The sequence below is a fragment of the Balaenoptera musculus genome, chromosome 7 (assembly GCF_009873245.2).
Source record: "Balaenoptera musculus isolate JJ_BM4_2016_0621 chromosome 7, mBalMus1.pri.v3, whole genome shotgun sequence".
In the NCBI taxonomy this organism is placed as follows: Eukaryota; Metazoa; Chordata; class Mammalia; order Artiodactyla; family Balaenopteridae; genus Balaenoptera; species Balaenoptera musculus.
Genome location: NC_045791.1, coordinates 102,841,423 through 102,868,616, shown reverse-complemented (window position 1 = coordinate 102,868,616; position 27,194 = coordinate 102,841,423).

Below are 27,194 nucleotides of genomic sequence, written 5' to 3'. Positions count from 1 at the left end.
CCAATTTATTTCCCTTTTAAGGAGAATTGTAGATTTACACTAAACACCTATGATAAATTCTAAGACTCCTCTAAAACACATTCTCCAACTTATGGGAATCACTGAAATTTTAATTTTAAAAGCCGGATACTATTTCTTTTTTGCATTGTGTATGATTCCACAACACCCCCGTTTCACATGGTGCCATTTATAAAAGGCAATTAGAATACAATCCTGAGGCTATTATAATTTGAACCCTTATTATGTCAGAAAGTTTCATATTAATATTTTTTTTGGAGCAGTGGAGATCTTTTAAAAAAATACTGCATTCTGCCTTGCCTTCTTACATTTATGTTATGCACTGCAATTATGGATATAACTGTTGTCAGCCACTGACAAAAAGCACAGAGACCAGATTTATTGCTCTTGGCTGTTAGTAAATTTTCTGTTTTTGTTTGTCTGCAAGTTCCTTTATTTGTCCTCTTTTTTAAAAAGAAATATTTTTACTAGGTAAAAATTATAGGCCATGGAATTTTTTCCCATCACTTTAAAGATATTATTCCATAGTAGCTACTAAGTCAGCTGGCAGTTCCACTGCCATTCCTTGGAAAGTAATGCATGCTTTACCTATAGTTCCTTTTAAAATTTTGTTTTTATCTTTGATTTTCTGCAATTTCACTAAAATGGGGGTGTATTTTTCTTTTTCCTGCTTAAAATTTGCCAGGTTCTTTGCACTGTGAATTTTTCACTTTCAATAGATCTGAAAAGTTCTCATCCATTATCTATTTTTTTATTGGCTTTGCCTCATTCTTTTTTCCCCTTTCTTTATGGATTTCTTATTAAAAATATTAAAACATTTAACTATCCTTTATGTCTTTTAACTTCAACTTCACTTTGTATTTTCTCTCATTTTGATTCTTTATGCTGTACTCTGTATAATTTCCAGTTCATTAACTTTTTTGTCAGCTGTGTCCAATTTTCTATTAACTGCATGCATGGAGAGTTTTTTTTTTGAATATTCATTATGGAAATGTTCATACATATACAAAAGCATAAGAATCACAAAATAAATCAGATATACCTATTATTCAATAATTATCAATACATGGACAATACTATTTTAAGTGTTTTCTCCATCCCCTTTATTATGCAGTGACTTTTAAATTTCAGCTATTTTTTTATTCACAGTGTATTCGCTTCTTTTTCAAATTTACCCTGTCATCTTTGATAGCTTTATATTTTCTACTAATATTTTCAAGTCCTATTCTCTCTTTACTAGGTTACTTCCTTGTTCTCTCATTGATAAGGTATCATGGTAATTTCTTACTACCTATTTGATATTTTTAAGATTAAAAAATATATTATATTCTTTATATTTAGTACTTTTCAACAGGAGGTTTGGTTCAGACTGCCTAATTCACCACAGCTGAATTCAGAAGAGGGAGAGGTTATTTACACAGAGGTTAACAAATTCTAACCCAAAAGAGCCTCAAGATATTTTTATTTTCTTTCATGTCTCACCCACTCTCACCCTTGAAAATAGAATGTGTAAGGACTTTGTGTTTAAAATACTGTGAGATAACATATTCCAAGGGACTGCATTGTCCATTGTTATTTGGAATTTTTTTATAGAGAGGTAAAAAGAAAAAGCCAGGTTTTTAGTATAACATTTTCTTAGATTTGGGTTATTTCCTGCTAATAAGCAGCTCAGTATCTAGAATGTGATGAAATATATGTACTTAGCGGAGTAGTTGTTGCTATATTTAGTAGTTATTGCTGTTTTTATTTTAAAATTCTCTGAAAGTAACACATTGTAAATCAACTATACTCCAATAAAAATTAATTTAAAAAATTAAATAATCAAATCATTGAATATGAACCTGTATTTGTCTGTAGGCATAGTACATTGTAAATTGTTTGACATTTTACAATGTCAAACATAAAAATGTTTGACATTTTTTAAACAATACTTTCAATATCAAATCTCCTCTTAGTTTCAAGTTATAATTATATTAAAAAATATGTAATTGATTTTTCTAGAAACTGTAAGCACATAAAGGAGAGTGTTAACATTTGTTTAGTGCCCAATACATTCAATAGCTTTTACGTTCTGTTCTGACTCTGATGAATTGCCTGAAGTGTTCTCTTTAAAATAAAATAGTCATAGGAAGATAATTCCATGATCTATTAGCAAACAACTTACAGCTATGGGAGAGAAGAAATAACCCTTATGCATCATTTTTGCCACTCCTAGCCTACTACATGCCAGAAAGACTGTCAGGTACTTAACATGTTAGTCCTTGTATCATGTCAACAGGTGAATATCTCCCTTGCCAACCCTTGTTCCCACAAGCTGCTTTCACCCATGTCACACAACTTGTAAGTGATAAAGTGGAATTTTATCCTTTTACACCAAAGGGTGTCTCAGTTAGGGCTTGCATTCAGCTGCAAGGAAAAATCCAATTAACTTGTGACTTAAAGGAATTAGGAACATTCTTTTTTCTAATATAACAATAAATCTAGTGGCAGAGGCTGTTAGTATGGGTTCAAGGCTGAGATCTCTTCGATTCTTTTCACTTTTCCTCATAGTTGCATAGTAACTATTGCAATTCCCATCATCATATCTGCATTATAGACAGGAGAGAAAACAGTACTTCCACACTAATCCTTGTGTCTCATTCATTTCACAGAAGAAAATCATGTGGCCATACCTAGCTGAAAAAGACTCTAGGAAGAGAATTTTCTAAGTTACCAGTCTCAAGAGTTGAGAAAGGCAATCTAGAAGGGAATTCAGGTGGGTGATTGAGAGCCAACCTACATTTTTATGTCATGAGGCATACATTTTTCCATTAAATCAAGCTACCTTACTTAGGCATAATGCTAAAGATCTTAATTTAAGGCAAAAAATTTTCTCCAATGAAAATCAATAACAATAGAATTTTATTTTTTTCTTCCAGTTTTATTGAGATATAATTGGCATACAGCACTGTACAATTTTAAGGTGTACAGCATAATGATTTGACTGACACATAACATAGAATGATTATCACAATAAGTTTAATAATGTGAATGTTTCTACCTTCTGGAACTGACTCTTTTGTCTATTGTTCTTTACAGCTTTTGGCTCTACCTTCTCCATACTTAACACTCTGATGGCCATGTTTGAAAACAGTTTAACACACTTCTCAAAAATCTGGATTATTATAAAATATAGAGAAAAGTTATTAGAAGTATCTAAAAGAAACATAATTTTAAATGTTAGTTGTGTTTAATGACTCTTAATTGCCTAGACATATATCAATTTAATTTAAATTTCAGAAGTGACTTTAGGTTTTGGTTAAAATAGGTGTCTAGTTTCTTATGCAGTATTTTATGAAACAGAGAGGATGTTCATATCTTAGCAGCTTTCTTGCCATGTGGATATACTACCTTCTTATAATAATTGGTGTAATCATAGTTCACGAAGTTGTAAAGTTCATGGATAATTTCCAGCCAACTCAACTTAGCTCAGAAAACATTTGTTGAACCCCTCTTAAAGGCTGATCACTTTTCAAGCTCAGTGGCAATTAGCCTGCTCATAAAGGATGCGGAAAGCAGCAATTCATGAAAGATTTCTTGGAAGAGCAAATGTCTAATCTGAATCTTGAAGGATGTGAAGGAAGAAGAAGCAGCATGATTGAAGATATGAAAATTTGTTTAAATGATAAACAGAGGGAACTGATATACCCCACTCAGTTAATGTCTTCCAGAAACAGCCTCACAGAAACACCCAGTAATAATGTCTAACCAGACGTCTGAGCATCTTGTGATCCAGTCAAACTGACACATAAAATTAACCATCATAGCAGTTAACTTTATAATATGGAAGAATGATCTGCGATGTACGCATAATGGGAGAAAGCACATCATAGGGGTCAGGTGCTATTATAGAAGCTGCACTGAATGTGCTAAATCAGCAACTAATATAGGGATGTTGTCCTCCATTAACCACAGCACATAGGTCCAGGAAACAAAAGTTAGAAATAGGAATGGCATCTTTCATGTCTATTCTGTAGTTGTTTGCCAGGGCTGCCATAACAAAGTACCACATGCTGGGTGGCTTAAACAACAGAAATTTATTGTCTCAAAGTTTTGGAAGTTAGATATCCAAGATCCAGGTGTCTTCAGGGTTGGTTGCTTCTGAGGACTCTGAGGGAGAATGACTTTTACCTGGCTTCTGGTGCTGTGCCAGCATTTTTTGGTGTTTTTTGCTTGTAGAAGCATTGCTTCAATCTCTGCCTTCATCTTCATATGGTGTTTTTCCATGTGTCTGTGTGTTTCTGTGTTCAAATTTTGCCCTTTTATGAGGACATCAGTCATATTGAATTAGGGTCATTATGTGTAAAGATACACAAAATATCTGCATTGGATACTCCTAATCAACCACTTATAAGAAGAAAGAAACTACGTGACTCTGTGTATGGTACTTTAAAGTATTTTTGTAAGACCAAGGAACACCATGATGTTGGTTGGTTGCTCCTAATGTCCCTGAACAAAGTGGTGAAAGATAAGGATGAGCTCAGGAATTTGAATTTCCAGGACAAGTGCTACCTACATGACCCCAGAGCTTCTAGGTGTTCCCGGAGGACAGCCTTATCTCCTGAAGCCCTTGGACTAAAATTGCTGAATATCAAACACAGAACCTCATCCTGCAATTGGATGAATTACAATGTAAATTGAACTCCCAGCCTCACAGGATATCTACTTTTAAAGTGAGGTCATTGATTGGAAAAGAATAAGATCCTATAAGTTGGGAGGGGATACGTGGGAAGACTCTGATAAAGCTAGGGACATTGAGCCCCTAAATTCGTGAGACTTCTTTGCCAGTGGCAAAGTCTTCCCTACACCCAGGAGAATTGGCTCCCAATCTGCAGCAAAAGTGTCTTCCCCACCCACAGCAGTATCTCCCTTCCCACCCATCTGAAGAGATTAACCCTGCATTGCCTGAGGAAACCATAATGACCTCCCCTGTGGCAGTTGCCAGGTAAGAGGGTACTGAGTCTCCTCAGGACCCACTGCCACCATCCATCCCTGCTTCTAGGCCTATACTTTGACACAAGTCTAGCAGACTCTTAAAGGTGAGCTACAAAGTATGCTACACTTCAAAAGAAGAGTATTCTAATTTATACAAGCATAAGTCAGGGAAACGTGTGGTAATGGATATTAAGGGTGTGAGATTTAAACCAACAAGGACCCTGTTGGACTCCTGGACATGGAAGCCTTTATGCCCCCTGTTTCTTCTTTGTAAGGAATAGACTCCAGCCTCTATGATCTTCCCTGAGTTCCAAAGGGCAAACTGCTAATCAAGGGAGGAGCAGGCAAGACACAATAGTGCAGCCCTCGAGCAGAGTCCTGGTTCCACCGCAAGGGATACACACAATATCTTTGAGGTCTTTACAGAACTGAAATCCCCAACAAATAAAAGATGTTAGCATTCTTCATTCCAGATTAAAGGAACCAGAGAAGCTCTTCAAAAGACCACCTGAGCCCAGATCAAAGGAGTGCAGGCCCTGCACACACCCTAATCCTTATCAGCAACCCCACTGCCCTTGAACCATTGCTATAAAACTCCTCACCAAATCCTCTCAGGTTGGGACACACAGTTTTTCAGGGCACGGGTTCACTGTGTCCCCCTTAGTCTGGCAAAGCAATAAAGCTATTATTTTCTACTTCACCCAAAACTCGTCTCCGTGATTCAATTCAGCACCGGGGCACAGAGGCTGAGTTTTTGGCATCAGGATGATGGTAGAAAAAAACATAATGTTGAATTGGTCAGAATTTATTGATATGGGCTCACTAAGCAGAGCGTCTACATTTAATGTTGCAGCTGAGTGAGTTGGAAGAGGCTCTAATAGTTTGGTTGGTCGGCTAAAAATTGACTTAAAAATTGGTCCATTGTGAGCAAATTGGAAATGCCTGACCTCCCTTGGTTTAGTGTAGAGGAAGGGTTTCAAAGGCTTAGGGAGATGGGAGTGTTAGAGTAGATTTGTCATTTGAGACCTAATCACTCACATGGGAAAGTCCAGAAGATATATCTTTCACCAACACTTTGAGAAATAAATTTGTGAGGGGAACCCCAGCATTCTTGAAGAGATCTATGATTGCTCTTCTCTGTAGACCAGACCTTACTGAGGGAATTCCAGACACTCAATTGGAAGATCTAAATGTCATGGGAGTAATTGATCCCTAGGATGGCAGGCAGCACTCAACAGCCAAAAGCAGAGTGGATGTAGTTACCTTAAAGGGCAACAGAGTTAAAGCAGAAATCGCAGTAGTCTGACTCACACAGACCTATTGTGTTAGCTAGTTAATCATGGTGTTCCTAAATGTGAAATAGATAGGAAACCTCCTAAATTCTTACTTGATCTGTATTTTTAAAGGGTTCTAGATCAAGTGAATAAAAGTCTAACTCAAATTATAAAAACAGAGAGTCCTGACCCCTCAGTCAATTCCCAGATGTGAGTCAGTACAGATCCAAAACCCCTTCAATGAAGGGAAGGCCAGATCCCCTCCAGAAAGGACCCAATACACTACTGATACTGTATACTGTTGATCTCTCTTCCAGTCTTTCTACAGGAGGAAACTATAGTCTTTTCCCAGAGTAATCGCGTACTGGAGAAAAGGAAATAATCAGATCTTTCAAGGACTACTGGACACTGTTCCTTAACTGAAACTGATTCCAGGACCCCCAAACGTCACTGTGACGCACAAGTTAGTGTAGGGGCTTATGGAGGTCAGGTGATCAATGGAGGTTTCGTTCAGGTCCATCTCCTGGGGGGTCCAGTGGGTCCCCAAACCCATCTGTGGTTATTTCTCCAGTTTCAGAATGCAGAATTGGAATAGGCAGCATACAGAATCCTCCACACTGGTTCCCTGATCTGTGGAGTGAGGGCTATTTCAGGGAGAAAGATCAAATACAAGCCATCAGAATTGCCTCTACCTAGAAAAATAGTAAATCAAAAGCAACCCTGTATCCCTGGAGGGATACAGATGGCAGGGATTAGTATCATCATCAAGAACCCAAATTTTAATTTTTTTAAAAAAAATATTTATTTATTTATTTATTGGCTGTGTTGGGTCTTCGTCTCTGTGCGAGGGCTTTCTCCAGTTGCGGCAAGTGGGGGCCACTCTTCATCGCGGTGCGCGGGCCTCTCACTATCGCGGCCTCTCTTGTTGCAGAGCACAGGCTCCAGACGCGCAGGCTCAGCAGTTGTGACTCACGGGCCTAGTTGCTCTGCGGCATGTGGGATCTTCCCAGACCAGGGCTCGAACCCGTGTCCCCTGCATTGGCAGGCAGATTCTCAACAACTGCGCCACCAGGGAAGCCCCCAAGTTTTACTTTTTAAAAATGTCTTTAAATGATACTTTTGTAAAATACAGTAAGTATTTATTACTGAGAAGCCTTAACGAATACATTTTTGTGGGGAAAAACATCTCTACTGATAAATAGGTTACAGTGAAATAAATAGAGTGATAATTTTTAGGGGAATAAAAGTAGAATCTCAGTCTCTCTCCAGCCCGCCTCTAGCTCTCGGCTCCTGCCTTCTTACCGGCCGCTTTGGATGATGAGGACTTGGTGGGAATGCCAGGCTTTCTCGAGCCTTTAAGGGCCTCTGCCTTCCTGGCCAGTGGTACAGGTTCCATCTTGGACCCACTGCCCTTGGGAGGAACAGGGGCCTTGGCTTTAGGCCCCTCCCCGGCCCCCTGGGCAGCAACCTCTTTAGGGACCTTGTTCCCCATCTTCTTTTTGGCTGGGGAAGCACAAAAGACAAAAAACTACAGGGTCTTTTTAAAAATTATTAGATAAAATGGACCCCAAATCACTCCATTATAAATGTTTCTAAATCTGTCACGTACTGTGATTATCTCAACACAACGTTACTGGTAGTAACAGTTTGCAGACAGGCGCTTAGCACAGACAGGCACTTGGCGGGACACTTTGATGTCACTGCTGCAGGTCACTGCCTGACTTTCGCTTTGGCAAATACCTAGAGGAGAGGCCAATGGGGATTCAGGGCTCACCTGCGTGCATTTCCCTCACTCTGGTCCTGTGCCCCAAGTGCTGACGACACTCCTTGCTCTCCAATCTTTCCCAGCAGCAGGTTTCCGTTTTTGCTTTTGTTTTTCAACGCAGTTTTAAATTTTTCCAGGGGGAGTATGAGTTGAATACCACCTATGCCATTTTAATTCAAGGGAAAAGCCCTATTAGGTTGTTTTTGATATTTGTTTTTCTATTTCTCTTCACTCACTGCACCTTCTTGAGGACAGTAATCAAGCTTGCTTTACTTTAAGATCAATAAATGACTACCTGCAGCTTGATTTTGTGAATAAACGTTTATTGGAATACAGTCACTTATACCTTGACTGTGATTTATGACTGATTTCATTCTACAATGGCAGAGGCTGTATGACTGGCAGAGGCTGTATGACCTGCATTGCCTAAGATATTTACCAACTGCCTCTCGACCAAAAACCTTTGCAGACCTCTGCTCTATTTCATCCGTATTTTCCTGTAACTCCTGGAATTTTCAGACATTCATGCAGTCATGAATCAAACATTTATTAAAAGCTGCCTAGGTACTAGGTACTGAGCAATATTCCCGAGATACAAACATAAAAGATACAATCTTTTTTATATGTAGTATTTAATGTACTATGCACAATAATTTCTGTTGACTGAGTGTTAAAAGAGAGTTCTGAGTGTAGCATTTATTATTTTGGGTTGGAAGTGTCGATAATCTATTATCTGAGGTCTTGGCGTTATTATTATGATTTTATTTCTGATATTCTCAGACAGAGAGGAGGTCTAGAACATTCAGTTTGCTCATATGGTCATTCCAAGTCATGTCCACCACTTCCTCTTATCATCATGATGAGCCTTTATTTAAATATATATTTATATGTTTTCACTGAAGCAAATACAAATATTTCAAAGGCTGCACATTTTTTTGTTAAATATTATAAAAATATATAAATGCTTTCATCTGTCTGATTGCTGTTAACAGAATCCATTTTTTTCTTCCAATGTTTGGATTTGAGTTTCTCATCTTACTAATCTTACTAATAAACATTCAAATAGCCATTGTGATGAGGTAGAACCTTTCCCTGTTAAAATTGCTTTCATTTGCATGATACATTTCTTCATTTCATAAACTGTTTTAAACTGAGGATATATTATTATCCAAATGATCGATTCTTAATTTTTTTGAATCATTTAGTTTCTATACACTCTTTAAAGTAAGATTATGCTCTGGAATCTAAACCTGTCTGTAGTCATATCACAAAATAATAATCACTCCCAGATGCACGATGGGACCAACCTGACATCACATAAACCAAAGGCAGACCCGTAGGTCTCTTGTGTCCTCTGGAAGTATTTTATTCTCTATCACTATCAACAGGGCTGTCACCTAATAAATACACATAATGGGAGATTCATGAATCACTGTAGCATGAAGAAGTATTTTTGTAGCAGCAGGAATGCAATTAATTGAAGTTTCAGTAATATCCTGGAAGGAAAACAAAACAAAACAAAAAAACCTGAAGTGACATTTCTCAGGCAAGCCTACATATGTATGCAATTCTCCAACTTTTCTATCTCATGCTTAAAATACTTCCCAGAATCCTTAAGAATTTGATCTAAGAGTCTTGCTCTTGATTGCCTCTAGACATCTGAGTGTTTATTCTTCCTGTCTATAAAGGTAGCACTTTAACTCTTATTGATATGAAATTAATATTACTTAATTTCTATGTATTAAATTTTCTAACAGCAGCATGGGAATTATCTAGAAGCTTGGTAGAAATACAGATTCTCAGGCTCTGTTCTGGACCCACTGATTTGGAGTCTGCTCATTTAACAAGATCTGCAGGCACCTGGTAGGCACACTAAAGTTTGCAAAGCCTTGGTTAAGATTTTGAATCTGATGGAGCTTGAAATAATTTCCATCAATGTTGGGGAGAATTTCTAAGATTCTGTCTCTTTGTGGAGCATCAATGGCTTTGGCAGTGGAGCTAAAGAGCGGGGCAGAGGGTGGGCAGCTGAGGATTGGTGGGAAGAACAGCGCATGGCTTGGGTTAGCCAAGGGGCTCTTTACTTCCTCCGGCGAGGGTCCTCTGGTTGAAGAAAATGTCCCCTATTAAGAGAATGCAGGAGATGCGTGCTTATTTCTATGCTGCTCCTTATTGCTCTTTGCAATTTTTGGAGCACTGGCAATTCCAGAAATCTTCCCCAAGCTCCAGGGTACTTCAATCCTAACCATATAAATGTGGTTATGTATTTACAGGTTTCACCTCCCCTTCTGGGTGGACATATTGCCTGAAGGTAGGACCCATGTTTTTTCAAATCTCCACATGGCCAAGGATAATAATGTGTACATAGTAGGCCCTAATTAACATATGTCAAAAGGCAGAAACGAGAAATTTTCAAAAGCTAGAAGACTGAAAGACGGGAAGGAAAGTGAGGAAGGAAAGCTCTCGCATGTAAGATTAAAACTGGTAAATTTGATCCAGATTAAGAATTGTACAAAAGTGTCAATATAACTGATAAAATGTCAATAAAGAATACTTAAAGCTACGATTTGTTGAGCATTTGTAGTCCATGCTAGCACTATGCTTTTATATATATATTATGCCATTTATTCTCTGCATTAATCCTCTGACGTGGGTATCAGAGTGAAAGTCATTTCAAGATACTGTTAAAGACAGATCCCAGGGCACCACATCCAGACCTTTGGATGTATTCAGTAAATGTTGAACATGAACCAGGAATCTGCATTTTAGCAAACATCCAAAGTTATTCTAGTGCACCATACTTTGATGGCTCACCTAGACTTTCAACTTCTATTTATATAATATAAGAACCATTAACATTTCTGGCAGCCACATCACAGTTCTCTCATGTTAATTTTGCTGTCAGTCAGAGCACAAGTTCTTTCTACACTAATTACTTTCAAGACAGATACTGTCTCCCTCCAGTTTCATATTTGTACACTTCAAACTGAGAGCTGTAATGAATAATTATATATTCATTACTGATCAATTCTATGTGGTTAATCTAGTCCAGTCTGTTGAGAACTTTTTGGATATTTAGTCTATCATGAATTATCATCTCATTTCAAGCTTAGATCATCCACACATTTGATAAAGGTGTCTCCTATTTGTAAGTTGATAATAAACTTCCTAACAGACAAGGACAAAGGACAGAATGCTGTGATCTCACTAGAGGTTTCCTTAAAGGTAGATGAACACCTGTTCATTGAGAATCTTCAGTTATGATTACTCCATCAACTACGAATTCACCTATGTCAGCTTCTCTCCAGTCTTTATTTCTCTAGTGGGTTAGGAAAAATGCACATTTTATTAAATGCCTTGCCATGCTGACCAAGTTACAATATTTCTATTTCCTTCTCCTTTTTACTAGGAAAATCACAAGAAAGGAGGAAACCTACAGAAATTACAGAAAAGGAGGTTTGTCTGGGATTTCATTTAATATACATTTTTGAATATCTATCTATGTCTGAGCACTGTCTAGTATTTAATGAACACACGCACTAGTGTTGAGGGGTTCTTTCCTTCTCTCCTAAGTGGTCACAAACCATCCATTTAGTAACACTCTCTAGAATTGAATAAGGCAGTGCAGCTAAAAGGAAACATCGTGCTTCCTCTCCAGAGTGGTTTTCAGTTGGTTCTCCATGAAGTTTTAGGTTCTCCAAGGAGGTGCCATTTTTTTTTTCATAGAAAAATTGACAGAAGGAATTCTTGTGGAGACTTAGATTATGTAGTTTAGACACATTCATTTTGATCCAAATTAACACCAGGATCAAATTCGAAGAGACTTTGAATATAAGCCATGTTTGTCTGGTGACATAGTCTTTATTTTATTCAACTATTATTTAATTATTTTAGAGTTATTTATCCTTTATAAACTTAGTCAATATCATCTCTACCCATGAGGCTGTCGGTTTCTTAAGGAAAGAAGGCATATTTTATTCTTATTTTAAAAGTCTAGTATAGCTCTTTGCTCAATGTTAGAAAACATTATTCGAGGAGTAACAACTTTTGGCAGACATCTGAGAGGTTAGAAGTTCAGAGAACCAACAAAAGTTAAGGAAATTACAAGGGAAAATTGTGCTGGAGTGTAAGTAAATGATGGAACTCATAATTTTGCCAAGGGTGGACCTTGGGCTCACTCTACCCTTGTAGAAATTGGGGCATGTTAGGTCATCCAGATTGCCTGGTTTTCAGCCTTTTCACTGGCAACTATAATTCACAAATTGGAATTTGATCCAAAGGTGGAATTAATTGCTTGCTCAATTATATACCAGGTACTTTTCATGTATTATGTCATATTTAATGCTCAAAGATGGCATGAAATGATTATTACCTTTGGTTCTATTCTACAAATGATGAAAAGAGACCGTGGAGAGATAATTGGCCCAAAGTCAACAGTGGAGCAAGGAAATTCCAGGCAGTCTGATTGGAAGATCCCTCACTCTCAACTTCTCAATCTGTGCTCCTCTGCACCTAATATATGAGTATTTAATACAAACAATCTTTAATGCACTATCACAGTGAGTTTATATTTTGGTCAGTGTAACTGCTTATCCTTTGACTCAGCCTGCTTTAGGTTCCTGTGTACTGTCTGTGTAGAGAATGGAAAGGTGCATTTTTCTGGGGTGTTAGGATCATTTCACTGTTCAGAAGACCAACTCGGCCACAGTAAAAAAAAAAAATTACACTTACAAAGAGAAAGATTATGTTTCAAATAAAAATATAATCATACTGGTTAATGTAATACAATATGAAATATATATATATACATACATACATATATATGTATATAATTGATTGTCATTTACAATAAATTAGACCTGCAAAGTCATTATCCTAGTGATAGGTACACAAAAAGATAAATACCCCAAGGTAGCTTTGATGCAAATTACAACAAAATTTATACCCAAATGGGCAAGTTTACAACTATATATCTTTCAAAATTACTTTTAGTACTTTTAGTGCAATGTGTCAAAAATATGCAAAAACATTTCTTATATTGATCTAAATATTCTAAGAAATAAAAAAAACCTAACACAGTAAGGTTAAAAGTAATCCAATTCAACATTAACTATTTGATGGTTTAATATTGAAAATTCTAATATATGAGCTTTAATGATAAAAAAAATTAACTGGCCAGGAGTTCATCATGGAAAAATTCTGTGGTAATTATTCTCCATTTCAGAACTCTTAAAGCTCTCTCAGCCTAAAGTGGACAATTATTTCAAAGATATTGCATTACTATTTGCTTCTGGCGAAGCATGCATCAACAACATAATTTATATACCCAATTGAATATGCATTATGTACCCACTCAACATAGCATCTGAAAATGAATTTAACTCAAAATGTTGTAGCAAAAGTCTCTCTAAATGTATATGTTAAATATGAATAAACATTTTAGTAAAATCAACTTTGAGAAGTCTAAACCTGCATCTTTATACCTAGACAAAAAAATAGCTTTTTACTTTACCAAATCAGTCTACTTTACAAAAAAAGGAGGGAAAGCGCTTTGCTTTAGTCTGATGGATTTATCATACAGTTAGCTCTTTAGACGTTAATGGCTTTTAGTTTTTAGCTTGGAATGTCTACATCAAAGAAGTTAATTGGCTCATTACATAAATATCACTTTACCTTGAGGAAGCACTATAGTTTTTGACTGCTCTCAGACCCATGATATTAGTAGAGTATATTTTCTTGAGAGTCTATCAAGTGTAAAGTTCTCATCGTTGTCATAAGAAGTTGAAGAATAATACATTTGGTTGTATCTTTTTATTTGAATTCTAGGTTATATCTAATTAAATAAGGCACTAATTTAAAAAATCTCTTAGTTACTATTTAATGTTTTTATTTTACTTTTAACAAAGTAATTTTTTGATTGACATTTACTTTTTATATACTTTATATTTGTATAAACTATATTTATATTTTATTATATTATATTTATATTATGTTTTAATGTAGCACACTTTTAAATATAAAGTGTGCCCATAATGATAGTTAATATATAAAGAAAATACAGAGTCCCATTATGATTATATACTGGTATTATCATTATGGTGATAAACATAGTTAAAATATTGCTACTCAATACAGAGAACACCAAATATGTGAGTTAATATAGGATCATGTACTGTCTGGTTTTCTTACACGGTGCATTGGAAAGTCTGTACTGAGCAAGTCTTATAGGTACAGAATTGGAAGAAGAGTGAAATATAAGACAAAGACATTAACCCTAACTATGGCAAAAATAAGATAACTTTTAAAATAGCATTTCGAGATTATAAAGAGCTTTCCATAGATGACTTCATTTCATTTTTACTGTGATTTTAGAAGTAGATAGGTAAGATAGCATTATTTGCATTTTTAGACAAGGTGTTTGTGTAGAAAGAGGTTAAATGGCTTTTCCAAAGTTATAGAGCTAAGAGATGGCAATGCTGGGGCTTGAACATAACGCTCTTAATTCCAGATGGAGATATATTTGTTTTAGTTATCATAACCCACACTGTATTAGATATGGATTGTAAAATTGAAGCACACCATGTACTTTTGCTGTAAGGATGTTTAATGATGTGGCACAAGAAGTGGTTCATATTTCTACTTAATGGGGCATTACATTTTCATTTTGAGTTCCAAGCATGAAGGAGCTCTTTCTAGCAAAAGTAAAAAGCTCACCCAATCACAAAAGAATACAAAGAAACTTCTAACCTCATAAATAAAATGTAGCAGCTCTTCCTTCTTTCTTTCTTTCCTTCCTTCCTTCCTTCCCTTCCCTTCTTACTTCCTCGAAACATTATGTACTTCTGTTGGGGATATAAAATAGTGCAGTCTTTTTGGAGAACAGTGTGGTAGTTTCTGAAATGTAAACATATATTTACCATATAAGCCAAAAATCCCACTTCTAGATTTATGCCAAATAGAAATGAAAACATAACTCCATACAAAAACTTGTACACAAACATTAATAACATTATTCATTATATCCAAAAAGTGAAAATAACCCAAATATCCATGAACTGATGGATGAATAAATAAAATCTGACATATCCATACAATGGCATATTATTCAGCCATGATAATGAACAAAGTACTGATACATGCTACAACATGGATGAATCATGAAATAGTATGCTAAGTAAAAGGAACCAGACACAAAGAACTGCATATTGCATGATTCCATTTATATGAAATGTCCAGAAAATGCAAATTTATAGAGCCAGAAGGTAGATTGATGGTTGCCTGAGGCTGAGAGAGGGAGTATGGATATGGAGAGATTAGAACATGACAGCTAAGAGGTCCAGGTTTCTTTTTAGGGTGATGAAATGTTCTAGATTGTGGTTACGGATGAATAACCTTGTAAGTACATTAAAAGCTATTGAATTGTACACTCTAAATGGATAAATTGTGTGGCATGTTAATTATACTCAATCAAACTGTTAAAAAAAAAAAGTCAGTGAAGAAAACACATGAAGAACTCCTTGTAAAATTAACCATATAGGACAAAAAGAAGGAAGGGAAGGAGGGAGGAAGGAAGGAAGGAAGAAAAGAAGGAAAGGAGGAATCCACACAGGATTTATTATATGTAGCTTGGGTGGAGCAGACAGGGGAATGGGAAAGAAGACCACATGGTGAGATAATGTTAGTTTCCTATCTGGTGGTGGATTCAAGTGTGCTTATTACACTATTAAAACAAACAAAAATATTTTTTAAAGATAGCTCTTTTCAATGAACAGTGATGATTTTGGGCCACAAACCAAAGATTATGATGAATCCAATTCTGTTAACCTGAGGTCTAGAAAATAAAATTTATGATTTGAGAGAAAGAAAAGATAGCAGAAGGAGGAAAGCCTTTGAAAAGACATAGGATGGAGAGAGACCTTAAAGATGGTGGAGGAGTAAGATGTGGAGATCACCTTCCTCCCCACAGATACATCAGAAATACATCTACACGTGAAACAACTCCTACAGAACACCTACTGAACACTGGCAGAAGACCTCAGACTTCCCAAAAGGCAAGAAACTCCCCACGTACCTGGGTAAGGCAAAAGAAAAAAGAAAAAACAGAGACAATAGGGATGAGACCTGCCCCTCTGGGAGGGAGCTGTGAAGGAGGAAAAGTTTCCACACACTAGGAAGCCCCTTCACTGGCAGAGACTGTGGGTGATGGGGAGGCAGCTTCAGAGCCATGGAGGAGAGTGCACCAATAGGAGTGCAGAGGGCAAAGCGGAGAGATTACCGCACAAAGGATCTGTGCCAACCAGCACTCACCAGCCTGAGAGGCTTGTCTGCTCACCCACTGGGGCGGGTAGGGGCTGGGAGCTGAGGCTCTGGCTTTGGAGGTCAGATCCCAGGGAGAGGACTGGGGTTGGCTGCGTGAACACAGCCTGAAGGGGGCTAGTGCACCACAGCTAGCCGGGAGGGAGTCCGGGAAAAAGTCTGGAACTTCCTAAGAGGCAAGAGACAATTGTTTTGGGGGGCGTGAGCAGAGGGGATTCAGAGCACTGCCTAAACGAGCTCCAGAGACGGGCATGAGCTGTGGCTATCAGCGTGGACACCAGAGACGGGCATGAGATGCTAAGGCTGCTACTGCAGCCACCAAGAAGCCTGTGTGTGAGCACAGCTCACTATCCACACCTCCCCTCCCAGGAGCCTGTGCAGTCTGCCACTGTCAGGGTCCCGTGATCCAGGGACAACTTCCCCAGGAGAGCACAGTGCCTCAGGCTGCTGCAATGTCATGCTGGCCTCTGCTGCCACAGGCTTACCCCGCATTCCATACCCCTCCTTCCCCCAAGCCTGAGTGAGCCAGAACCCCCTAATAAGCTGCTATTGTAACCCCATCCTGTCTGAGCAAAGAACAGACGCCCTCAGTGACCTACATGCAGAGGTGGGACCAAATCCAAAGCTGAACCCCAGGAGCTGTGCGAAAGAAAAGAAAGGGAAATTTCTCCCAGCAGCCTCAGGAGCAGCGGATTAAATCTCCACAATCAACTTGATGTACCCTGCATCTCTGGAAAACCTGAATAGACAACGAATCGCCCCAAAATTGAGGCAGTGGACTTTGGGAGCAATTAAAGACTTGGGGTTTGCTTTCTGCCTTTAATTTGTTTCTGGTTTTATGTTTATCTTAGTTTAGTATTTAGAGTTTATTTTCTTTGGTAGATTTGTTTATTGATTTGGTTGCTCTCTTCCTTTTTTTAAATATATATATATAGATATATATATATTTTCCTTTTCCTCATTTTGTGAGTGTGTATGCTTCTTTTTGTGTGATTTTGTCTGTATAGCTTTGCTTTTACCATTTGTCCTAGGGTTCTCTCTGTCCGTTTTTATTTATTTATTTATTTTTGTATAGTTTTTAGCGCTTGTTATCATTGGTGGATTTGTTTCTTGGTTTGGTTGCTCTCACCTTTCTTTCTTTCTTTTTTTTTTCTCTTTTTTCTCTATTACTTTTTAATTTTTTAAATAATTAAAAACTTTTATTACTTTAATAACTTTATTTATACTATTTATATTGCTTTCTTCTTCTTTCTTTCCTTTTCGTTTCTTCTCTTTCTTCTTCTTCTTTTTTCTGTCTGTCTTTCTTTCTTCTTTCTTTCTTTCTTTCTTTCTTTCTTTCTTTCTTTCTTTCTTTCTCCCTTTTCTTCTGAACCATAAGGCTGACAGGGTCTTGGTGCTCTGGCCGGGTGTCAGGCCTGTGCCTCTGAGGTGGGAGAACCGAGTTCAGGACATTTGTCCTCCACAGACCTCCCAGCTCCATTTAATATCAAACAGGGAAAACTCTCCCAGAGATCTCCATCTCAAAGCTAAGACCCAGCCAGCTCCACTCAACAACCAGCAAGCTACAGTGCCGGAAACCATATGCTAAACAACTAGCAAGACAGGAACACAACCCACTTATTAGCAGAGAGGCTGCCCTAAATCATACTAAGTTTACAGACACCCCAAAACACACCACCGGACGTGGTCCTGCCCACCAGAAAGACAAGATCCAGCTTCATCCACCAGAACACAGGCAAAAGTCTCCTCCACCAGGAACCCTACACAACCCACTGAACCCACCTTAGCCACTGGGGGCAGACACCAAAAACAATGGGAGCTACGAGCCTGCTGCCTGTGAAAAGGAGACCCCAAACACATTTAGTTAAGCAAAATGAAAAGACAGAGAAGCACACAGCAGATGAAGGAGCAAGGTAAGAACCCACCAGACCAAACAGATGAAGAGGGAATAGGCAGTCTATTTGAAAAAGAATTCAGAGTAGTGATAATAAAGATGATATAAAATCTTGCAAATAGAATGGAGAAAATACAAGAAACTTTTAACAAGGACCTAGAAGAAATAAAGAGCAAACAAACAACGATGAACAACAAAAAAAAATGAAATTAAATATTCTCTAGAAGGAATCAATAGCAGAATAACTGAGGCAGAAGAAAGGATAAGTGATCTGGAAGATAAAATAGTGGAAAAAACTACTGGAGAGCAGAATAAAGAAAAAAGAATGAAAATAATTGAGAACCATCTCAGAGACCTCTGGGACAACATTAAATGCACAAGCATTTGAATTATAGGGGTCCCAGAAGAAGAAGAGGAAAAAAAAAGTGACTGAGAAAATATTTGAAGAGATTATAGTTGAAAACTTCCCTAATATGGGAAAGGAAATAGTCAGTCAATCCAGGAAGTGCAGAGAATCCATGCAGGATAAATCCAAGGAGAAACATGCCAAGACACGTATTAATCAAACTATAAAAAATTAAATACAAAAAAAAATATTAAATGCAGCAAGGGAAAAGCAACAAATAACATACAAAGCAATCCCCGTAAGGTTAACAGCTGATCTTTCAACAGAAACTCTGCAAACCAGAAGAGAGTGGTAGGACATATTTAAAGTGATGAAAGGGAAAAACCTACAACCAAGATTACTCTACCCAGCAAGGATCTCATTCAGATTCGATGGAGAAATTAAAACGTTTACAGACAAGCAAAAGCTAAGAGAATTCAGCACCACCAAACCAGCTTTACAACAAATGCTAAAGGAAATTCTCTGGGCAGGAAACACAAGACAAGGAAAAGACCTACAAAAACAAACCCAAAACAATTAAGAAAATGGTAATAGCAACATACGTATCAATAACTACCTTAAATGTAAATGGATTAAATGCTCCAACTAAAGGACATAGACTGGCTGAATGGTTACAAAAACAAGACCCATATATACGCTGTTTACAAGAGACCCTCTTCAGACCTAGGTACACATACAGACTGAAAGTGAGGAGATGGAAAAAGATATTCCATGCGAACGGAAATCAAAAGAAAGCTGGAATAGCAATTCTCATATCAGACATAATAGACTCTAAAATAAAGACCATTACAAGATTCAAAGAAGGACACTACATAATGATCAAGGGATCAATCCAAGAAGAAGATATAACAATTGTAAATATTTACGCATCCAACACAAGAGCACCTCAATACATAAGGCAAATGCTAACAGCCATAAAAGGGGAAATCTACAGTAACACAATCACAGTAGGGAACTTTAACACCCCACTTTCACCAATGGACAGATCAACCAAAATGAAAATAAAAAAGGAAACGCAAGCTTTAAATCATACATTAAACAAGATGGACTTAATTGATAAGTATAGGACATTCCAACAAAAAACAACAGAATACACTTTCTTCTCAAGTGCTCATGGAACATTCTCCAGGATAGATCATATTTTAGGTCACAAATCAAGCCTTGGTAAATTTAAGAAAATTGAAATCATATCAAGTATTTTTCCGACCACAATGCTATGAGACTAGATATCAATTACAATAAAAAAAGTGTAAAAGATACAAACACACGGAGGCTACACTACTAAATAACCAAGAGTTCACTGAAGAAATCAAAGAGGAAATCAAAAAATACCTAGAAACAAATGACAATGAAACATGACGAACCAAAATCTATGGGATGCAGCAAAGACAGTTTTAAGAGGGAAGTTTATAGCAATACAAACCTACTGCAAGAAACAAGAAACATCTCAAATAAACAACCTAACCTTACACCTAAAGCAATTAGAGAAAGAAGAACAAAAACCACTAAAGTTAGCAGAAGGAAAGAAATCATAAAGATCAGATCAGAAATAAATGAAAAAGAAATGATGGAAACAATAGCAAAGATCAATAAAACTAAAAGCTGGTTCTTTGAGAAGATAAACAAAATTGATAAACCATTAGCCAGACTCATCAAGAAGAAAAAGGAGAAGACTCAAATCAATAGAATTAGAAATGAAAAAGGAGAAGTAACAGCTGACACTGCAGAAATACAAAGGATCATGAGAGATTACTACAAGCAACTATATGCCAATAAAATGGACAACCTGGAAGAAATAGACAAATTCTTCAAAGAACAACCTTCCAAGACTAAACTAGCAAGAAATAGAAAATATAAACAGATGAATCACAAGCACTGAAATTGAGACTGTGATTAAAAATCTTACAACAAACAAAAGCCCAAGGCCAGATGGCTTCACAGGAGAATTCTATCAAACATGTAGAGGAGAGCTAACACCTATCCTTCTCAAACTCTTCCAAAATATAGCAGAGGGAGGAACACTCCCAAACTCATTCTACAAGGCCACCATCACCCTGATACCAAAACCAGATAAAGATGTCACAAAGAAAGAAAACTACAGGGCAATATCACTGATGAACATAGATGCAAAAATCCTCAACAAAATATTAGCAAACAGAATCCAACAGCACATAAAAAGGATCATACACCATAATCAAGTGGGGTTTATCTCAAGAATGCAAGGATTCTTCAATATACGCAGATGAATCAATGTGATACACCATACTAACAAACTGAAGGATAAAAACCATATGATAATCTCAATAGATGCAGAAAGAGCTTTTGACAAAATTCAACACCGATTAATGATGAAAACTTTCCAGAAAGTAGGCATAGAGGGAACTTTTCTTAACATAACAAAAACCATATATGACAAACCCACAGCCTACATCATTCTCAATGGTGAAACACTGAAACCATAAGATCAGGAACAAGACAAGTTGGCTCACTCTCACCACTATTATTCAACATAGTTTTGGAAGTTTTAACCACAGCAATCAGAGATGAAAAAGAAATAAAAGGAATCCAAATCAGAAAAGAAGACGTAAAAGTATCACTGGTTGCAGATAACATGATACTCTACACAGAGAATCCTAAAGATGCTACCAGAATACTACTAGAGCCAATCAATGAATTTGGTAGAGTAGCAGGATACAAAATTAATGCACAGAAATCTCTTGCATTCCTATACAGTAATGATGGAAAATCTAAAAGAGAAATTAAGGAAACACTCCCATTTATCAGTGCAACAAAAAGAATAAAATACCTAGGAATAAACCTACCTAAGGAGACAAAAGATCTGTATGCAGAAAACAATAAGACACTGATGAAGGAAATTAAAGGTGATACAAACAGATGGAGAGATATACCATGTTCCTGGATTGGAAGAATCAATATTGTGAAAATGACTATACTACCCAAAGCAATCTACAGATTCAATGCAATCCCTATCAAACCACCAATGACATTTTTCACAGACCTAGAACAAAAAATTTCACCATCTGTATGGAAACAAAAAAGACCCCGAATAGCCAAAGCAATCTTGAGAAAGAAAAATGGAGCTGGAGGAATCAGGCTCCCAGACTTCAGACTATACTTCAAAGCTACAGTAATCAAGACAGTATGGTACTGGCACAAAAACAGAAATATAAATCAATGGAATAGGATAGAAAGCCCAGAGATAAACCCATGCACCTATGGTCACCTTATCTTTGATAAAGGAGGTAAGAATATACAATGGAGAAAGACAGCCTCTTCAATAAGTGGTGCTGGGAAAACTGGACAGCTAAATGTAAAAGAATGAAATTAGGACACTCCCTAACACCATACACAAAAATAAACTCAAAATGGATTAAAGACCTAACGGTAAGACCAGACACTATAAAATTCGTAGCAGAAAACATAGGCAGAACACTCTCTGACATAAATCACAGCAAGATGCTTTTTGACACACTTTCTAGAGAAATGGAAATAAAAACAAAAATAAACAAATGGGACCTAATGAAATTTAAAATCTTTTGCATAGCAAAGGAAACCATAAACAAGACAAAAAGACATCCCTCATAATGGGAGCAAATATTTGCAAATGAAGCAACTGACAAAGGTGAAATCTCCAAAATATACAAGCAGCTCATGCAGCTCAATATCAAAAAAACAAACAACCCAATCCAAAAATGGGTGAAAGACCTAAAAAACCATCTCTCCAAAGAAGATATACAGATTGCCAACAAACACATGAAAGGATGCTCAACATCACTAATCATTGGAGAAATGCAAATCAAAATGACAATGAGGTATCACCTCACACTGATCAGAATGGCTATCATCAAAAAGTCTAGAAACAATAAATGCTGGAGAGGGTGTGGAGAAAAGGGAACCCTCTTGCACTGTTGGTGGGAATGTAAATTGATACAGCCACTATGGGGAACAGTACAGAGGTTCCTTAAAAAACTAAAAATAGAACTACCATATGACCCAGCAATCCCACTACTGGGCATATACCCTGAGCAATCCATAATTCAAATAGACATGTACCACAATGTTCATTGCAGCTCTATTTACAATAGCCAGGACATGGAAGCAACCTAAGTGTCCATCGACAGATGAATGGATAAAGAAGATGTGGAACATATATAGAAAGGAATATTACTCAGCCATAAAAAGAAACAAAATTGAGTTATTTTTAGTGAGGTGGATGGGCCCAGCGTCTGTCATACAGAGTGAAGTAAGTCAGAAAGAGTAAAACAAATACCGTATGCTAACACATATATATGGAATAAAAAAAAAAGGTTCTGAATAACCTAGGAGCAGGACAGGAATAAAGAAGTAGATGTAGAGAATGGACTTGAGGACATGTGGAGGGGAAGGGTAAGCAGGGACGAAGTGAGAGAGTAGCTTGGACATATATACTCTACCAAAAGTAAAATAGATAGCTATTGGGAAGCAGCCTCATAGCACAGGGATATCAGCTTGTTTCTTTTTGACCACCTAGATGGGTGGGATAGGGAGGATGGGAGGGAGATGCAAGAGGGAGGAGATATGGGGATATATGTATATGTATAGCTGATTTACTTTGTTATAAAACAGAAACTAACACACCATTGTAAAGCAATTATACTCCAATAAAGATGTTAAAAAAAAAAAAAAAGAAAAGACATCAGATGTAAGTGGCAGAACTTATAAAAGTAGACTTCTGTTTAAACTTAAGATTTCTATTAATGTTGGATCAAGCAGTCATAATCAAAACATCAACAATGAGAACAGTAACCAATTAGTAACTTCAAGGTAACTCTGAAGAGTCATTTAAATGATAGAAGTATAAATTGAATGGCACAAATTATTTAAATCTCTCAATATTTTCATTGGTAAAAGAAGGTCATTGGACTGGAGGATTTATGAAATCCACACTAGTTCTAGGATTTGATAAATCTGAGGCATCTAAGTGCCATCTCTTCTAGAATGTTATTCCTTATTAATAAGGTGTCTTGACCACTATGACTGGTAAGCAGAGATGTCATTCTTGGTGGTCTCTATGCGTCTACATGCCTACCATATGAAAATACCAACAAATATGAAAAAACAACTTCGTGTACCCATAGTGTTGATAAACGTCATTTTTTTAAAAGGAAATAATTTAGCCATGGTGTTAGAATTTAGGGGTAAAACATTTTTTCTTCCCTCTGGATTATGGGTCTATCAATAATAGTTATCTGACTAAATGATGATGATGAAAGAACATTGAAAAAACATTTCAGAAGGATTTTATAGACAATGAAGGTGCAACATGGTCTAAAAGAACGAGGAGATCAGATATTTTTTTCTATAATTACTTTTTGATATAGGCTTTTCCATCAACATTGATTAATTTCAAGTAAAAAGGGAGAAATTATTGGAATATTGGGCTACAGTACAGCTAAGATTAAAATTAACAGCTGGAGTGTTGGTGAGGTAGCCGTGTTCCTTGGCAACAATCTTATTATTCATTTAAGAATGTCATTTAAAAGCTTGTTAATTGGAAACTAATGGTGTATGGGTTTGTTGCAATGAACACATCACATCATGATGAGTCTATGTTCCCAACTAAAGATACCATGTGGTCTAATGATTATATCCGGATATAAGAGGAAGCCTGCTTCTTAATTGGGATAAAACCAAGTCTTTAAGATAAAAATACCATCAAATAAGAATATTAGAGTTGGAAATGAATTTGTCAAAACTCTTCATTTTGTAAATGAGAAAACTGAGGCCCAAGGTGACCAAATAACTTCTCCTTGATCATTTAATTTGGGATGATCTAGGAGTACAAATATCCTAACTCTTTATTTGTCTTATATTTATTACACCGAATATAACAAACCACCATAACTATTTGCCCCGATTCTGAATTCTTATGAAACTATATTTCTAAACATTTGGTAATCAATTCTCCATCTCTAAATGCTGCACAAAACAACCCCTGAAAATGCTGAAGCTAAACTTGTTTTTCCCATAATATTGCCTGTCAAAGCAAAAATTTCAGCAGACAAAATTAAACAGGAAAGAAAGAGTTTATTCAAGGCTATTGTAGTAGGAGAGAGAGTCCAGACCTCAGTTTGAGCTGAATCCCACTGAAACAAAGGGTGGGAGAGTTTTTAAGAACTGAGGTAAGGGGACTGTGGACCCTCTGTGTTTGCTAATTGGCTTTGCCCAAAGGAAAAGTAAACTTTCTCTTGTCTTTATGACAGAAGACAGCTTTAAAACTTGGAGCTGGATGCACATGGAAGTTAGGCTCCCATCCTGCCACAGAGACTGGAAGACAAAGACCTTATCCTCCTTGATAATTATGTTTCAAAAGGATAACTCCCAGTTCTTGGTAAAGGTGGTCCTGGGTTATAAAACTAGCAAGTGGCTTCTGAAAATATTTTTATCTCAAAAGGGAAGAGAGTTTATAATTTTAAGTTTTTTTAAGTAAATACTCTAAGAAAAGGGAGATGGAGGGACCCCTGTGGTTAGACCAACTGGATTCTGGGCTGGAATGAGAGAAAGGTCATGGGCATAGAGGCAGGAGGAAGCCTGTCTAAAGTTTAGTCAAGCTGAGAAATTTTAAGACCATATTGGGCATGCCCAAGGATGGCTCTTCAAAATAAGTTGATGTGATTTTTTATATGCTAATTATATCAGAACCATCCACAATCAGCCAAAGTGATTTGAAGCATGAACAGAAGTGCACTACCCTGTAAAGACTTAGGCAATCAACTTAGAGTTTAGACATTTGGAAGATTCTACATTCTCTGTTCTCTTCTCACATGAAGAGCCAACCATTCTCTGTGTATCTGGTGGGGGAAGACACAGGATGAGTGTGTTAATTCTTCTCTCATCCCATCTCATCACTTCTAATCTATAAATTTGTACACCCTGCCTCCAGAGTAATTGTTTTTCTTATTTATTACTTCAGGTCCCAAATTTATTTTCCTCACCTCAACACAATTGTACTCTAGAAATAAAAAACTATTAGAAGACGGGCTTCCCTGGTGGCGCAGTGGTTAAGAATCCGCCTGCCAATGCAGGGGACACGGGTTCGAGCCTTGGTCTGGGAGGATCCCACATGCCGCGGAGCAACTAGGCCCGTGAGCCACAACTATTGAGCCTGCGTGTCTGGAGCCTGTGCTCCGCAACAAGAGAGGCCGCGACAGTGAAAGGCCCACGCACCGCGATGAAGAGTGGCCCCGCTCGCCGCAACTAGAGAAAGCCCTCGCACAGAAACGAAGACCCAACACAGCCAAAAAAAAACCACAAACTATTAGAAGAACTGGAAGTGGTCACACCAAAGAAAGGAATGACCGTTTTTGGTGAGAATGATTCTAATCTTTCCCTTATCCCCACTTCTGGTTAGAATTGTATATATTAAAACATTTGCAGCTTTGTGAAAACTCAAGTTCTAGATTTTTAAAAATTTTAGAACATTGTGGCAATAAAGCAACTTCAACCATTTTTATTCTTTCCTTTAAATTACAATTTTCAGATAAAATGATGATCTTGAAATTATACTTAGTGCTAGCACTTTATCATTATATTTTAGTTTTTGCATATGGATTTTGATAATTTATACTAAATTTAGTTTTCTCTAATTTCCTGTCATTTTTTTCTTTAGAGTTACACAAGAGAGATCACTCTTCATTTTTATCCAAAATTATTAACTGAGTGGACAATTTTTGAAAAATAAAAATACTTTAACTAATAGACATCCAGTAGAGTATTCTAATAACTAATTAAATTATTTGATAACTCAAAAACATGGTTAGATAAAATTTCATGCTTGAATTATCTTTTATACCCTTGGTGCCTAATCATTTTCAAGAGAAGAAGCAGCTGTTTATTTCCCTTAAGCACTTTTACCCTAGTGGGGGTTTGGCTTCCAGTTCCCAAGATGGTGAATCCAGCCTGGGTTTTGACTCCTTCCACATAGCAGGGTGGAATTAATGTGGAGTCTTGCTGAACAACTAAAGTACAAATATGGGAGATTGAAGGCACATACGGTCCAACATCAGGGAAAATTGGTGACCTCGAGGGGAGAGGCAGATGACACAGGGGAGAGACTGGGGGAAAAGAAGAGAGACTCAGAAGAAGGAAGCAAGGTGATGTGCCAAGTCTCATTGTCCCTGGAGAACCATGACCAGAAGCTACCATCTGGATGGAAAGGCATACCTACAGGCATTCCTGAGTGGAATAATTGTATCTAAGCTGTCACCTCTACAACTGTGTGTGGAAACTTTGGTAACTGATGATGGGCTGGGCCAGGCACACAAGTGGGGCACAAAGGAGTCTTGGTCAAAATCACCTTGAAGCTCTGATCCCCAGGTTTTTCTGCAGCTGTGTTACTAGGCGACATGTAGCAAGTGCTGCCCAGAAGCAGAAGAAAACCATGAGGTGGTGTCAACGCTGAAGAGAGGAATTGGAGTTGGTGGTTCCATAATTTCCTGAACTATCCTCCTTGATTCCTTACAACTGTAAAGGAGGGTAGTGGTCCCCAGA